Below are 16917 nucleotides of genomic sequence, written 5' to 3' on the forward strand. Positions count from 1 at the left end.
GATCCACTTAATAGTGCAAACCAGATCCAAATGCCAACATACTTGGTACCACTTATAGATGAGTTTGTGATTCAGATTATCCAATCAGATTGACATTTGGAGCGTTACTCCAGGAAATCACAACAATTCTTCTGAGTCCCCAAAATGCAACTCCAAACCAAAAATTTATCTGTGATTTCTTAGGGCTCTCCCATCGAAATCCTCTTACGGAATTGTCCCAATCTCTGGGAGAGTTTCAAAGGATGGATTGAACTCGTAAATCCCCCTCCACCTATGAACGACATTAAAGATATCCCTATGCAAATGGGTGAGAGAGATGACATACGCAACATTATTATGCCTTTGATCCACAAGGCATATAATGAAATCCAAGCCATAGTGGATGGTGGAGCAGGTGTCAATGTCCTAATAAAGGAGCTCTACGAAGAATGGGGTCTCCCACCAATGAAAAAGGCTAATTTCAACATATGCCTTGCCGATGATTCACGGGCTAAACCCTTGAGAATAGTGAATGGCGTGTCCACAAAGATTGCAGGAGTCCACTTTTCCCTTCAATTCACAATCTTGGATCTCCCCAAAAAATCCTATCAAATCTTACTAGGATGTCCTTGGTTACGGGAAGCATCAATCCTCCATGACTGGGGAACTGATAGACTGACAACCCAGAATCGAGATATTGTAGTCAGGGTGAATGTGGGGACAGGAGCTATTAAACCAATTGTGCCTAGAGCATTGGATGACACATCTTCCACGACAATCTCGAACATATCAGCTCCCTTGCAATAGCATGCCATAGCAGGTGACTCACAAAGCAATGTCAATAACTGGATACAAACATTGGCAACCATCAACAACTACCATTCATTAGACCCCATCTTCTCACAGATAGATGCTAACACATACAGGTCGATCCTCCACCGACACATGAAGAACCAATCAATCTAGAGATGCCATTCTTTATGGCTGACCTCGAGTGGGATAATGAACTTGAAGAAGGTACCCATACCAATGATGACTCATATTTTCCTTGGGACCTTGAAACAGAGGCTGCGAATGCTGAAATTGAAGATCAAATCTTTGATAACGACCTAGCCATTCTGCATGCCCTAATGGCAGTCGAGCTCCCAAAAGTTGAACCTCCGTAGTTGAATAATAGTAGAAGATCCCACAAGAAAGCTGCAAGAGGAAATCACAAAAAAGCCAAGCCAAGCACTTCAATGAATTCGAATGAGTCCAAACAAGGATTGCCAAATTGTACCTTGCAAAGTCAACTCCCTCAAAATCAAAACCACTGCCTCTTGAATGGTCCTCTAAGGGACTGGAAGGAGTATGTGCAGCACATGAACCCTTACTTGGAAACACCTTACTGGTGGAAAAGTTACCCCACAGTTCCTAGCGTAAGAAGTTTCGAAAATATAAGCCACATGTGCGGATGAAGCTCGATCAAGCGACTTCAGAAAAAGAAAGAAAAAAAGAGCCTAAAAATTTAATAAATGCAACTATGCCACCCAGTACACATGACACATGTCATGCTAGTTCAACTCCATCAGAGGTGCCAATAGCAATGCCATGACCACTCAGAGAATCTGAAGTTCAAGAAATAGATAGCATTGGAGAAACTCCAATCTATGAGGGACCAGCAAAAACACGCACAATAAACCTCGCCCTTGAAGGGGAGGAAGAAAAATTGGTTTTCATTGGGAAACAGCTCCGTCAAGAAGATGAAACCAAACTCAAAGACCTCCTAATGGAATACCGTGACTGCCTAGCATGGTCATACAAAGAGATGAAAGGAATTTCACCAGAAGTGGCAGTACACACGATACCTATAAGGGAAGGTGCTCACCCTAAGGTATGTGGACCTTATCGCACAAATCCTAAATATGGCACCATGGTTTATGACGAGCTGGAAAAACTCCTAGATGTTAGATTCATCTACGAGATAAAGCACACTGATTGGGTTTCACCCATTGTCATTGTGCCTAAACGCAACAAAGAAGCTCAAAATATGTGTAAACTTGAAAAATGTGAATGCCACCACAATTAGGGATCACTATCCCCTACCCTTAACAGAAACAGTGTTGGAAAAGTGGCACGATCCGAAATATATAGCTTCTTGGATGGCTTCAATGGCTATAACCAAGTGTAAATTGCTCCTCCAGACCAATCAAAACCAGCATTTTCTACAAAATGGGGTATTTTTGCATATAGAGTCATGCCATTCGGCCTTTCTAATGCCCCAGCCACATTCCAGTGAGTCATGTTCATAGCTTTCAAGTCATTTTTGATTAAGTTTTTATAGGTGTTCTTGGATGATTTGTGCATCCATTCAAACAAACAGGACCACTTCAAATGTCTTGAAGAAATACTAATCAAATGCAGGGAGTATGGCATCTCCCTAAATCCAAAAAAATGCCAGTTTATGGTCACCCATGGAGTTGTTTTGGGACACATCGTCTCTCAACATGGGATTGCAACTGACATGGACAAAATCAAAATCATCATGGAATTGCCTCCTCCTACAAATTCCAAAGGTGTACAGGTCTTTATGGGACATGCCGGCTATTATAGAAGATTTGTATTGTGGTATGCCATTATAGCGAGACCACTTTACAAATTATTAGTGGAGTTCTTATGGGCTGAAGAGTGTGACCAAGCCTTTGAGCTTTTAAAGTGGTGCCTAATCACAACACCCATCCTTATATCTCCCAATTGGGATATTGATTTTCATGTTTATACTAATGGATCCAAGTATGCAATTGGGAGTGTGCTTTGTCAACCTGGTGAACATAAGAAAGACTACCCCTTCTACTTCGCCAGTCAACAACTCAATGATGCAGAGATCAACTATACAACCACAGGATAAAGCAATGCTTGATGGTCGGTGTAGAAGACAAAATCATTTGCGAGTAGATAGTGCCAAACACTATACACCATTGCTAGGGCTTCTCTGGAACCTCCTTCTAACCCTTAAACTCCTTCTGAACCCTACAACCCCCAATGAAGGTGAAAGCCTTCATTACCTCAACAAAGATGATTTACGTTCCTTTTACACATGCATGCAATTTGTTTGCTTACCACACTTAAGCCTATGTCTCTCACTGGAACATGACTCGAGGTCCTAAGCTACACATATACTACAACCGACAACCCCAATATATCTGTAGGTGATGAAAAGCCTCGGAACCCTGCAAACATAGAATACCCAGCTCTTCCTATGAAAGCAGTAGGAAAGAGCCAACAGCAAGGCAATTATGCATCCTCTAGTAGATAGGGTGATGACTGAAATGAGCATTTGTTTATGGTACAGCACATGACTAATTCTATGTAGAAGAAAGCAATGATGTGTGGTATGTTGACTCAGGTGTGTCAAACCACATGACAGGTCATGCCAAATGGATGCAGGATGCAAGGAAAATGGAAAAACCAAGATTTGTGGAGACTGGTGATGATACTGCATATCCTATTGTGCAGATTGGTAGAATTTCTTTGTCTATGCAGGATGGGAAAAAGAAATACCTGTCTGATGTATTTCATATCCCGAATATCACCAAGAACCTAGTTTCTGTTGGTCAAATGGTTGAGCAGGGCTTGCAGGTCAGATTTAATCCTCATGGATGCTTTGTTGAGGATATGAAAAATAACGATCGCTTGATAGTAAAAGGAAAGAACAAGGGCAGGATGTTTACATTGGATGCAGACATGCCTGAATTGAGTGCAGCAATGTTTGCACATGGGACCGGTGTAGTTGCAGATATTGATATCTGGCATAAATGCATTGGTCATGTTAATGTACAACGACTTAAATCAATGCAGGCCCAAAATATTGTTGTAGGATTGCCTGAATTCAAGGTTGCAGAAATGCATAGGGTATGTGAAGCCTGTCAATTTGGAAAACAGGCAAGGAAACCATTTCCTAAACATGTTCAAGAGAGTAAAAAGCCATTGGAATTAATCCACTCTGATGTATAGACTACTAAAGCTACATCTATTGGAGGCTGTCATTATTTTGTTACTTTTATTGATGACTACAGCAAAAAAGTCTGGGTGTATTTTGTGAAAAAGAAAAGTGAAGTGTTTGGGAATTTCAAAGCTTTTAAAGCTATGGTTGAAAAAGAAACAGGCCTGCGAATAAAATTCCTAAGGTCAGATGGAGGGGGAGAGTACCTCTCAAATGAGTTTGCAAGGTTCCTGCAGGAGCATGGCATAAAGCAGCAATATTCATGCAGTCATACTCCACAACAAAATGGACTTACAGAAAGTAAAAATAGGCATATTGGAGAGGTATCTCGGGCCATGCTAAATGAAAAAGACCTATCAGATTATAATTGGGCTGAAGCAGTTGCTATAGCAATTTACATAATGAACAAGACTCCCACTACAGCAATACATGGCATGACGCCAGAGGAGATGTATACTGGTAGAAAACCAGATATTTCTCATTTGAAAATTTTTGGTTGCATTCCTATGTTCATGTGCCAGATGAGTTGAGGTCCAAGCTAGATCCAAAGGCTGAGAAGTGCATCTTTATTGGTTATTCTCTGTAGTAGAAAGGGTATAGATGCTATAACCCTTCTACTCATAAGTTATAGTGAGTAGAGATGTTGTTTTTTATGAGATGAGCAGCTAGTATAAACCAGTAAATGTGATTGATGATGTAGATGCACAAAATGGTAATGTTGCACAGAATTCATAGCAGCAATCACAAAATATTAGTGGACGTACAGTGTCCTCTAGTAGTGGTTCACATACTTTGCCATGGACAGGCAGATTGAGATCAGGAGAATCTCCTCAAAGCAATGCAGATAGTGGCATGCAGGTATCACACGAAAAGGAAAAGAGAAGGTAGATCGACCCATGTTTGATGTGAATGCAAGTCACTCTTATGTGGATGGTGAATCCAGTGGCTCAGAATAGAGCATTGATGATGAGTTGGGTATTTCTTCTATTGCTACACCTGGAGTAAGGAAGACCAGGGATGTTTTGAGAGCACCTGGAAATGAGCCTATTTTGTGCAGTTCTACCAGAGCTAGGTATCCTATGGATAGGTTGAAATATGATGGATTTACAGCCATTCACTATGCCCATATGGTCAAAGTGATACAAGAACCAGAACCCACCTCTTTTGAGAAAGCCATGGGAAAAGAAAAATGGGAGAAAGCCATGGATGAAGAAATAGATGCCTTGGAAGCAAATGCTACATGGGAATTGGTGCCTTTGCTTGGTGCCTTTGCCTAAAGACAAGAATGCAATTGGTTGTAAGTGGGTTTATAAGGTGAAGCACAATGCAGATGGTTCTATGGACAAATACAAGGCAAGATTAGTTTTCAAGGGGCATGCACAGACATATGTCATTGATTATGAAGAAACATTCAATCCGGTTGCAAGGATGGCCACTGTAAGAGTAGTCATTGCTATGGCTGCATCAAAGGAATGGTCTTTACATCAAATGGATGTAAATAATGCCTTCTTGCATGGTGATTTACAAGAAGAGGTCTTTATGGAGCAACCACCAGGTTATGTTCATGCTGTTTATCCTGAGTTTGTTTGTAGGTTGAAGAAAGCCTTGTATGGCTTGAAACAAGCACCTAGAGCATGGTCTGACAAGATAGGACAATATCTTGTCACTATTGGCTTTCAGATTTCCAAGGCAGATTTCTCACTTTATGTGAGAAAAACAGAGAAAGGTATTATGCTGCTTGTCATTGATGTTGATGATTTGATCATCACATGTGATAGTGATGAAGATATCCTTCATGTGAAAATGCTATTGAAGCAGAAGTTTGAGATGAAGGATTTGGGAGAGCTGCGTTATTTCTTGGGCATTGAGGTGATTAGATCACCAAGTGAGATACGGCTCTTGTAGAGGTAGTATGGATTGGACATGTTGTCCAAATATGGGATGACAGGCTGTAAGCCTATTTCAGTTCCTTTGGAGCAGAATGTGAAGCTGAGCGCAGATGCAAGTGAGCTTTTGGAAGACCCTACTATGTACAAGTGCATAGTAGGAAGTTTGATTTATATGATTATTACCATGCCAGATTTGAGCTATGCTGTTGGATTGGTAAGTCAGTTTATGTAGGCTCCAAGGAAACCGCATTTGGATGCGGCTAGATGCATACTCAGGTATGTGAAGTCCACATTGCAGTATGGACTATTTTATGAGGCTAGGGTTCAAATACAATTGCATGGATACACTGATGCTAATTGGGCTGGTAGTATTTTTGATAGACGATCTACCAGTGGATATGTGTTCTCTTTTGGGAGTGCTGCAATCACTTGGAGCAACAAGAAACAGCCTATAGTTGCCTTGTCGAGCACAGAGGCTGAGTACACGGGTGCACAATGGCTGCATGTGAGGTAGCTTGGTTGCATAAGCTACTTTATGATCTGCATCAGTCTACAGATGGGCCAGTTGTGATTTTGTGTGACAACATGAGAAGTATACACTTGGCAAATAACCCAGTCTATCATGCTAGAACAAAGCACATTGAGGTGCATTATCACTATGTGCAGGAGAAGGTTTTACTAGGTCTTATTGATCAGTTTATGTCAGCATAGAGGATCAGGTAGCTGACATATTCATGAAGGCATTGGGTGCAGAGAAGCTGCGCAAGTTCAGAGACCTGCTTGGTGTGCAAGAATTGGGATTGAGCTCGAGGGGGAGTGTTGAGATATCGAGCTCCACTCGTGATATGCCAAGGTGACCGTTGTGCATTTATGTCACCGACTTGTTAGCTGCAGATGCGGTTGGTACACCGCCCATGAATAATAGCTGGATGACAGCTATCCTTATGTACTCTAGTTTGTGGCTTAGTTAGTATGCCATCTTAGTTAGCTGAGTTTGGTTTGAGACCCACATATAGGGTTCTTCTATTTCTTTGTACTAGAGTTCTTTTGGCTTTCACAACTAAGAAGAGGAAAACTATTTTCAGCCTCCACCACACTTTGCATGACCTGTCATGTGGTTTGATGCACCTGAGTCAACATACCACACATCATTTCGTTCTTCTGCACTTGTCATAGAATTGGTCATGTGCTGCACCATAAATAGATGCTCATTTCTGTCATCGCCCTGTCTACTGGAAGATGCATAATTGCCTTGCTGCAATTTTCCATTCATAATGTCATTCTGCTTTTTGTAGCAGTCCTTAGCCATATGACCCATTTTACCACAGTAGTAGCATTCAACATTATTGTTTGCATTTTGGCCTCTCTGCCATCCACCACGGCCTCTTTGGCTCCCCCTGCCTCTAGAGTTACCACGTCCTCCTCCGTAGGACTAGTTTTCTTGAGTTTGTTGCATATTTTGATTTCTACCATAGCCTGTAGATTGGCCTCCTCTACCTCTGCCTCTACCTCTTCTAGCAGTTTGAGTAGAAGGCAGTTTCTTTTGAAGTTCCTCCTGAAGAAGATGCACCCCCATTTCTCTGCTCTTCAGAAATTAGAAGAGCAAACAACTCTTCAAAATCAGGAAATTTTTCACAGACGGCAATGGATGTCCGGAACTGTGCATAATCCTTTCCTAGACCATTCAAGGTCACAGAAACTAGATCATCATCTTCCACTGGCAACCCAATGGAAGCAAGTGCATCTGCAATTTTCTTCACCTTCATGTGGTAGTCATTTATGCTCAAATTTTCTCTCTGCACATTATGCAACTCCTGTTTGAGTTGCATTTTCCTGGCTTGCGTATTTGTGCTGTACATTTTTGCCAAAGTATCCCATGCCTCCTTTGGCGTACTTGTATCTTGAATATGCACAATCATAGAATCCAAAATACTGATAGACAGCCAGTACATAACTTTTCTGGCTCTCTCATGCCATCCTTTAAATGCCTGCATTTCCTATTGATTGGGAACATTAGGAAGAATTGGTTCTTTTTCATTTCCAGTAATGAACTCCCAATAGCCTTTTCCCATAAGGAAATTCGTCATTCTAAACTTCCATGCTTGGAAGTTGTTCTTGTCAAGCTATTCTGTGACAATCTATGAAAGAGAATCAAATGCCATTATAGAACACTGCAAAATATTCTGTCACTACAAAAAACACAGCTTTTGCATCACACGGGTAGATCTGCAAAACTGACGAAAGTGGTATTTGACCACACAGTCACTTCCTAGTGACGATTTTGCATCAATAGGCAACAAGCATGATTCTGCAACTCCCAATATCTCTGCACACAGGCATACGATGCAATTTTTGCAGCAACTTTTCATTGACCAGCAGAGTAGTGGTCGCATAGCAAAAACAAGGCCTTTTTTTGAGTGCCTGCGAAGAACTTTCGCCTTCAAAATGGACCCTGAAATGGCCTCGAATCAGAAAAATAGAATCACCAAGGGCTTTTCCCTCGCCCGCAACATATACTGCACTCTCACCATACCATGAAGGGCATCTCAATCTGAGACAGTGCACTCTTGCACTTTTGGCTATGCTACCTGTAGAGATTTGCTCCCAAACTCGAAATAGGAAAGCAACATTGGTCCTCTTACCAGGACACTGCGAACTTGGTTTTCTTTCTTGAGCTCCTTACCACGAACAAGGTTCTGATACCATGTGAAGATAGTGGGAGAGAGGGAAGGAGTCTCACTTGCGGCTTTCTCACATACACAATGGAGGAATACACACACAGGTGGAGGCTGAAAACAGTTTTCCTCTTCTTAGTTGTGAAAGCCAAAAGAACTCTAGTACAAAGAAATAAAAGAACCCTATATGTGGGTCTCAAACCAAAATCAACTAACTAAGGTGGCATACTAACTGAGCCTCAAACTAGAGTAGATAAGGATAGCTGGCATCCAGCTATTATTCATGGGGCGGTGTACTAACAGCTAACAAGTCGGTGACATAAATGCACAACGATCACCCTGGCATATCACGAGTGGAGCTCGATATCTCAATAACATGAGGACCATCTACATGGAAGGGTTGGCACAAGAAATATCTTACCATCTCACAACCATGGGTCCATATCCCTCCTATTCTATATGATATATGCCACTTCATGTTATACACTTCATGTTATACACTGCAAATGATCATAATAACATTTACCTTTCTTTACAATCAATGTTGAAAATAATCGTGTGTCTATGTGCATGCATGCACATGCACATGCGTGTGCATGGCACAAATGTTGTGCACATGTTTTTGCATGCATGTGTGAATCATGTTCATTCATACATGTGTGAATGCATGTGAATGCATGCATGTGTCTAAGTGTCAGGTGCATTTATGTTTATTAGTGCATATGTTTGCAGTTAAATGCAATATTTTTTATATCTAGAAGCATATACAAGTAGGTGTTCATGTCTTCACATGCATTATAAGTATGAGTTTTATTTGGAGAAGAATATGCACATGTGACTTTGTTTACTTGCTTGTACACATCATGTGCATGCGCATGTGTGTAAAGAGACAAAAGGCAAAAACCTGCTCTAGTATCAAGTAGTTAGATTTGTAATCTTCTGGATTTGAATTTAGCTTGAGAGAAATCTCCTCCAAAACCTGATTATTGGCAATGTAATTAGAACACTGGGATAATTACACAATCTAAGGATGCATATTACATTCCAACATTCTCCACCCATCTCTACATTATATATGTATAGGAGTTAACATAATATAACTTGACATTTTCGACCATTTCTATTATAAATGTATAGTTTCTTTCACATACCCATTGTAAGTCTTTTAAGATTGGTATTTGATCAATGATAATCTCATTGAGATGCTTTCTAAGCTGCATCACCAAATTATGTCTATTTAATTTTTTTAACTTGTTTTGAAAATGAATCGATAGCAATATCATTGAGATTCTTCTTTGAGTTGCATCACCCAAGTGATAACAAAAGATTCATTATATGTAATATTAATAAGAATTATCAAGCTACTAAATTGTATATGAGGCACATACATTTTCACATATGCTTGTCACAATTACAAGATGCACATGAAAAAACATTCACAAAGCTCAAAGTACATACATACTCCAAATATTCATAGGCATACATGCAGATCTCGGGGGGTTTACCTCCAAAAATTTTAGTGTACCATGTGCATTTAAAAGGAGGGATATTTTATTTCTACTTTTGGAAAAAATTTAACAGGTTTACAATAATAAAAGGGGGTTTTTAATTCAATCTCAGAGAAAAATCCATAAGTTCATATGTATAGGGAAAAAAATTTAGTGGAGGGTTTTTTTAATACCCTTTGAACACACATGATACCTAGGATTTCTTAGTGGTGCACCCCCCAAAATGCAAATAGAGAGGTGCACACATGCACATACACACACATGACATTGTTTGCATATGTGATCCCCCCAAACCACACAATGTTGGAGACTATGAATAGTATAGGGGAAGAGAGGTGATTGCACATGTGAATGAGATAGAAGAGCAATACATATATTAACCAGACACTAATTAAGTAGAGAGAAAAAGAGTCTAGATATATACCATTTATGGTTAAGTTTGCATGAGCTCAACACAATCCTTTGAGGGGTGTATGCACAAATGGTACAATTTATGTCTCTTTATCTCAACTTAAATTATAATGTTATTGGAGGATGAGACTTATAATGCATTAAATTTTTTCATTTTTGAGTAAAACATAAAGTACAACTTAAAATATGAAAAAACATGTAGTATATGTACCAATGCACAATACAATGGAGTAGAATGTACATTTAAGTACAATTGAATAAACTTCCCCATCTTAAACTATAGTCGTCTTTTGAAAACACCAAGCCATTTCTAGAAACTTACACCAGCAGCATCACAAGCTCCAAGCACTCCTTTGCTTGGACGAGGCCCTTGAAATCCTTCATTACCTCTCTAGCAACTTGTTTATGTAGCCCTTTTTGTCTAGGGCCCTTCAACACTTCCATGACATCACTTGCCTTTATTAAACTTCTTAGAACATATGAAGGATCACTATCATCCATTTCCATTGTTCCCATCACATCCTCCATGAAATTCCTAAAGTAGACTACAAATGAGTCTTAGTGGAAAGAATGCAACACCACAAATATTTTGGGGTAAGAAATTTCATTGAAAATTTGTGGAACTAACCTTGCAGCCCGTATTCTCCTCTTTCGAGCACCACTATTGGTTGACAATGCATCCATAGATAGCAATTGTCTTTTCCTCTCCTTCAGTCCCAAAGGTGTTCCCTTCAACTTTTGTACTCGTTCTATCGACTTCTCTCGTTCCTTTTGCACAGCACATTGAACTTGTCCATAGATAGACCTTTCCAAATCTTGTTTGCTTTCAGCAAGCTTCTGGATTGATTCTTCTAATTCATGTCACTCCAAGTCTAGTGCATGTGCTTTGTCACTAAGTTCTTTGTTTTGCAATTGGAGATCCTACATACTATTATGCATTTCCACACAATAGTAATATTTCCCAAATGTGCAAGTTCTTGTGCTTGGGCTCTCTGCACCTTGCTTGCTTGCATAGCCAATGTCTAAGAATGGTTCAATCGATTGCAATAACCAAGCAATCCAGCATGTCCCTTGCCAACAAACCAAACAACATCATGCACTATACGAAAAGGAGGACTCTTTTGGGTGGCAAGGTCTAAAGGATACAAGTTTCCATCCACCCAAAGGTCAAGATGCTTCTTCCCTTGCAATCAAAGACTATGGAGCACACTTTGACGAGTTCCACTATATCCCAAAGAACGTGTGCTTGCATATTCTACCTCCAGTTGTAGGTTCACATGGTACTTGTTGGATATGTCCTCGAATGGTGCCATGAGTACTTAAAGAGAGGTATCAGTGATGCAAGCTAAAATGTAGGGGAGAGCTAACAAAGATGGAGTAGTGAGAGGGAGAGAGTAGCAAGGAAGAGGGAGGAGGAGAAGCAGATGAGGGCAAGAGGAAGAGGAGGAGAAGAGTAGGGCAACAGGTGTAGAAGGGAAGGAAGGAGCTACTGTAGAAGGGAGGAGGAGGGGAGAGATGCTACAAGAGGGAGGAGGAGGGGAGATATTCTGCAAGAGGGAGGAGCATAGGAGAGGGATCCTGGGTGGCTGGAGAAGGAGGAGAGAGGAAGGAGGGAGGAGGAGCCAAAAGGAGGAGAATGAACCAGAAGGAGGAGGAGGGGAGAGGGAAGAGGGAGGAGGAGGAGCAAGATGGAGGAGGGGAGAGGAGGAGGGAGGGGGAGGGAGGGAGAGGGAGAGGGAGAGGGAGGAGGAGGAGGGAGGGAGGTAGGGAGGGAGGGAGAGGGAGGGAGGGAGGGAGAGAGAGAGGGAGGGAGGGAGGGAGATTCAAAATTTGAAATTCAAATTTCAAAAATTGGACCCCTCCCCTCATTGATGGGGGGAGAGGTGGGCTCAAATGTGGGCTTAACCCACCTAGGTTGGGCTGGTTAGGCCTCTTTGGGACCCTCCAAGCCCCTTGCATTAGCCCACTAAGCGTTCCCTAATCCATTCCTTATGAGGCCCTTTTGAGACCCCGATTCTCCCCTAATGTCTCTCTCTCTCCCTCTCTCTCTCTTCCCCTCCCCCCTTTATCTCATGTAGTCTTCCTCCACAACATTTCCTTTTTGTTTGATTTTTTGGTCTGCCCTCTGGGTAGCCTTCGCAACACTTCAAATTTGTCAAAGTAAAAATTAGGCATTTTTGGAAATGCATTTTTCTTATTGGACAATCTGTTGACTCTCTTCTTTGGACTTGAATGTAGACTTTAAAGTGGTTGATGCTCTCTCTCTCTCTCTCTCTCTCTCTCTCTCTCTCTCTCTCTCTCTCTCTCTCTCTCTCTCTCTCTCTCTCTCTGTCTCCTCCCTCCCTCCCTCCCCTTCATTATCTCCTCAAGTTTTCTTACACACACAATGCACACCCTCTCCACTACCGCCCCCCCTTCTCTCTCTCTCTCTCTCTCTCTCTCTCTCTCTCTCTCTCTCTCTTTCTTACACACACAGTGCACACCCTCTCCACTCCCACCCCCCCTTCTCTCTCTCTCTCTCTCTCTCTCTCTCTCTCTCTCTCTCTCTCCTTTGTCTTGGAGTCTTCCTCCACACCATTTCCTTTTTGTTTGCTTTTTTGATCTTGGGCAGGCCTTATGAATGATTAAATATCATTCACCTTGTTGCTTTCCCAAATAGGCTTGAAGATCAAATGCTAAAGAGATCTAGTTGAGAGAGTGCTAAAGTGTTTCAATCTTAGATATCTCTCTTCTCAACAGAGACAAATAGAGAGTTTCTCCACATAGAGTATCCTGACTCAAAGCTCAGCCAACTTCTAAAGTAAGTAGTTCAACATCTAAGGACTCTAGCAAGCCAAGACTTAACACGACTCTTACAGCTGCTATGTACAACCTCAACAAGCTAGCTCTCAGTTGTTCAGCAAAGCATCGCAACTCATAGGCTTCCTATGATTAAAGGCAACTTTAGCGGTATGCTCCAAGAGCCTCCAATCGACAACAGCGACTCCATCAACAATCTGAGAAGGGCTCCACACCTACCCGACTACGTTTGTAGGCTATCTCCTAGCAAGGCAACATCTGTGACCCTACTCATGCAACTGTAGTTGGCTTGTAGGTGCTTCCATCCTATAATGAGACGAAGACCTAGGAGCTCTCCACTTCTATAATTACTCCAGCTCAAGTCTGTGCCTACGATGAATAGCAATAAATGACCGGTGACTCCTACACAGCTTACTCGACTACCTCTAGTGTCTTCATCCGCCTCGACTCCTACAATGAGCACTGCCAACAAACTCTTGAGTGGCAACAAACCCTAAGCCTCTCCAATGAGTACCTTCAATGTAGCGAGCTCCTGCTCCAACAAAAGTTGCACCGAGGAGCAACACAATGGACAACCTCGAATGTAATGGCAGTGAGAGATGGAATTAGCATGTTTGGACGAAATCTCCAAAGATCATTGATCTCCTAATGCCAAACACATGGCAGGGTTATCCACAAGGTCACCACCCTTTCAGGTTTGGTCAGGGTCTTGCCACATGGCACCCCCATCTACCACCTATGTAGCCACATCAACATACCACCAAGGCACCACATCACCACCACTAACATGTCACCACTGATATCATCATCATTAGTGACACTAGGACCCTATCTGCCACATCATCAGGCTAACTTGATCTACCATGTCACCTACCACATAGGCACTACCATGTCATCACCAACAGCCATATCATCATCACTACTAGTCATCAGTCCACCTCATCATTTACCATGTGACAAACCCCTGCAAGCACAGTCATCTCTCCACTGGCACACTATTCACACTGCATGTGAACCCAATTGACACCTCAGCACTAATTCACAGGCACACCCCTTGCTAAGCACAAACTCTGCATGTGACTCTGAGTGCCACATCATCACTAGCATCTTTTTTGCCCCTCCACCTAGATCAAGCTGTATCTCTTGATCCAAGAAGAATTTGAGGGCACTCCAAAAGAAAAAATGCTCTATTTTGCATGCTTTACATGTTTGTCACATCACACACACATTTTGGCACAAGTATCACACACTTTTGAGCCTTGGAAACAAATCCACTTCTTACACACAGATCAGCATCTACATCGACGCACCTAATCAAGCACCTAAAATAAACAAGAAAACGAATTATTTACTGCTTCTACATCGCTCGACGATTGGTCTAGATCTAGTTTAAAGTATATAGATCATCCATAGTGGAGATAACTCCAAAGCAACCAATCAAAGCCATGCCAAAAAATTCCTAAATAGTTCCTACTCGAAGTCCAGTCCCTTCACTCACATGTAGTTTCACATCATCACATTTTGTCAAACCCGATGCTTCACAGTTTATTGGGCAGACTTTAGAGTGTTCAAAGGCATTAACCAATTGATTAGAGGGCATATAGAACATGATTTGATTTTACACACACATGCCATCATCGTAAAGCTTGATAGGCTATTTTTTGGCATTGTGCACATCATTTAAGCCTTATAAATCCACTTGGTATTCTTGGTAGCATTTGCCACAAGCCTTGTAATAGATTGGATTATATATTGCAGTTATATCTTCATTGACAGTTCATACTTCAGTTGATACAATCAGTGTATTACAGCAATTTGAGTACACTTTCTCACACCATGTCTACCGCTAGCAACCTCAATTTGGATGCATCTGCTAAGCTAGAAAACTCCAATTATAGCACATGGAAATATCAAATGGAGACCATTCTTGTACTTCAGGACAAATGGGAGTATGTCGATGGATCTACACCTAGACCATTTGACGATCCAGCTCTACTCCACCTGTTGCTGCATCACCAATACCAAGATCTACAACTGGATCTATAGCTACACCAATAGTGATTGCACCAGTAGCAGATTCTACAATTGCCCAAGCACAGGTAGGATGGGACAAGAAAGACAAGTATGCATATCATCTAATGAAGAAAAATGTGCAAGATGTCATGCTCAGGCAGCTCAACCCAATCAAGACATTAGAAAAAGCATGGGATATGTCCGCAGATCTTTATTTTCTCTTTTTTAAGAAGAGAAAATCATTATAGTCAAAATTCTAGTCACACTCATTATGCAAATGAACCTGAGAATATGTTCCTTGCAAGGGCGGATATGTAGAAGACTAAAACAGTCTCTGTTGACATTGATTGCACTTCAAAAGGGGAATGCAATTATCAAGTCAATCAACCAGATTAGGATCCTTAGTACATCAACAACGATGCATCATCTCATATGACAAAACCTCAAGAATGGTTCACAAATATGAAACCGTTAGAAGGACACAAGAATGTCATCTACACCATAGATAATACACCGAATCCAATTCAAGGGAAAGGCATTGACCCTATGGACAATTTCACCAATACAAAAGGATTAGTGAAAGATGTACTCTATGTTCTAAAACTCATCAAGAACCTCTTGTTAGTTGGTCAAATAACAGAACACAACTATCGAGTCATCTATGATAGAGATGAATACATGATCAAAGACAAATCCAGAGGATATCACCTAGTAGGAAAAGCAATCAAGGAAGGATGACTGTTCAAAATGCTAGCTCTAGTACTAGATTTGCATGCCATGTCATCTCAACCTCAATAGATGCCACTTTCCGCAAAATGGCACAAGAGATATGGGCATGTCAATTTCAAAAGCTTGATAGAGCTCAAAAATAAGAATATAGCAATTGGAGTTCCAAAACTTTAGTTTCTTGAAAAAATTTGTGAGCAAAAGCGAACCAATTTCGATAGAGTCATCTCTTGAGCATGAGGTGGTCTTGATTTGATACACACAGATGTATGGGGGGGTCTACTTTCTGAAAGAGAAATCTAAAGTTTTGCATAGATTTCAAGAATTCAAAGCCACGGTTGAAAACTAGACAGGAAGAAAGATCAAAGTCATGAGATCTGTCTTTAGCATTCATGAGCTTTTGCAAAAGTCACAGCATTTGAAGACAATTCACTTGTGTAGATACTCCTCATAAGAATGCAATAGCTCAAAGGAAGAACGATACTTTAGTAGATAGTGCTAGAGCAATGCTTAGTGAGAAGCATCTTCCCAATTAGTATTGGGCAGAAGTAATAGCCACTGCAAACTACTTTGCTTAATCGGCCTAGACCAAACCAATTCAAGGTATGACACCTTATGAAGCATTTAGTGAACACAACCCACACATAGAGCATTTATGCATATTTGTTTGCATAGCATATGCCCACATACATGACGACCATCGTAGGAAATTTGATGCAAATTCACGTAAATGCATCATGGTTGGCTACATTGAAGAAAGCAAAGCATACAAGTTGTATGATCCCATAAACCAGAAGGCCATTATCTCCATAGATGTAATCTTTGATGAAGAGTCAGAATGAAACACATCAAATACATAGGAGATAGAGATGCCTATTACTCAGTCACCTACAGAAAAGGTTCATGAAGAAGAACAAGAATTGCCAAAAGCACCC

This window comes from Dipteris shenzhenensis, chromosome 3 (assembly GCF_047967505.1).
Source record: "Dipteris shenzhenensis isolate YYH24624 ecotype China chromosome 3, Dip_SZ_1.0, whole genome shotgun sequence".
Lineage (NCBI taxonomy): Eukaryota > Viridiplantae > Streptophyta > Polypodiopsida > Gleicheniales > Dipteridaceae > Dipteris > Dipteris shenzhenensis.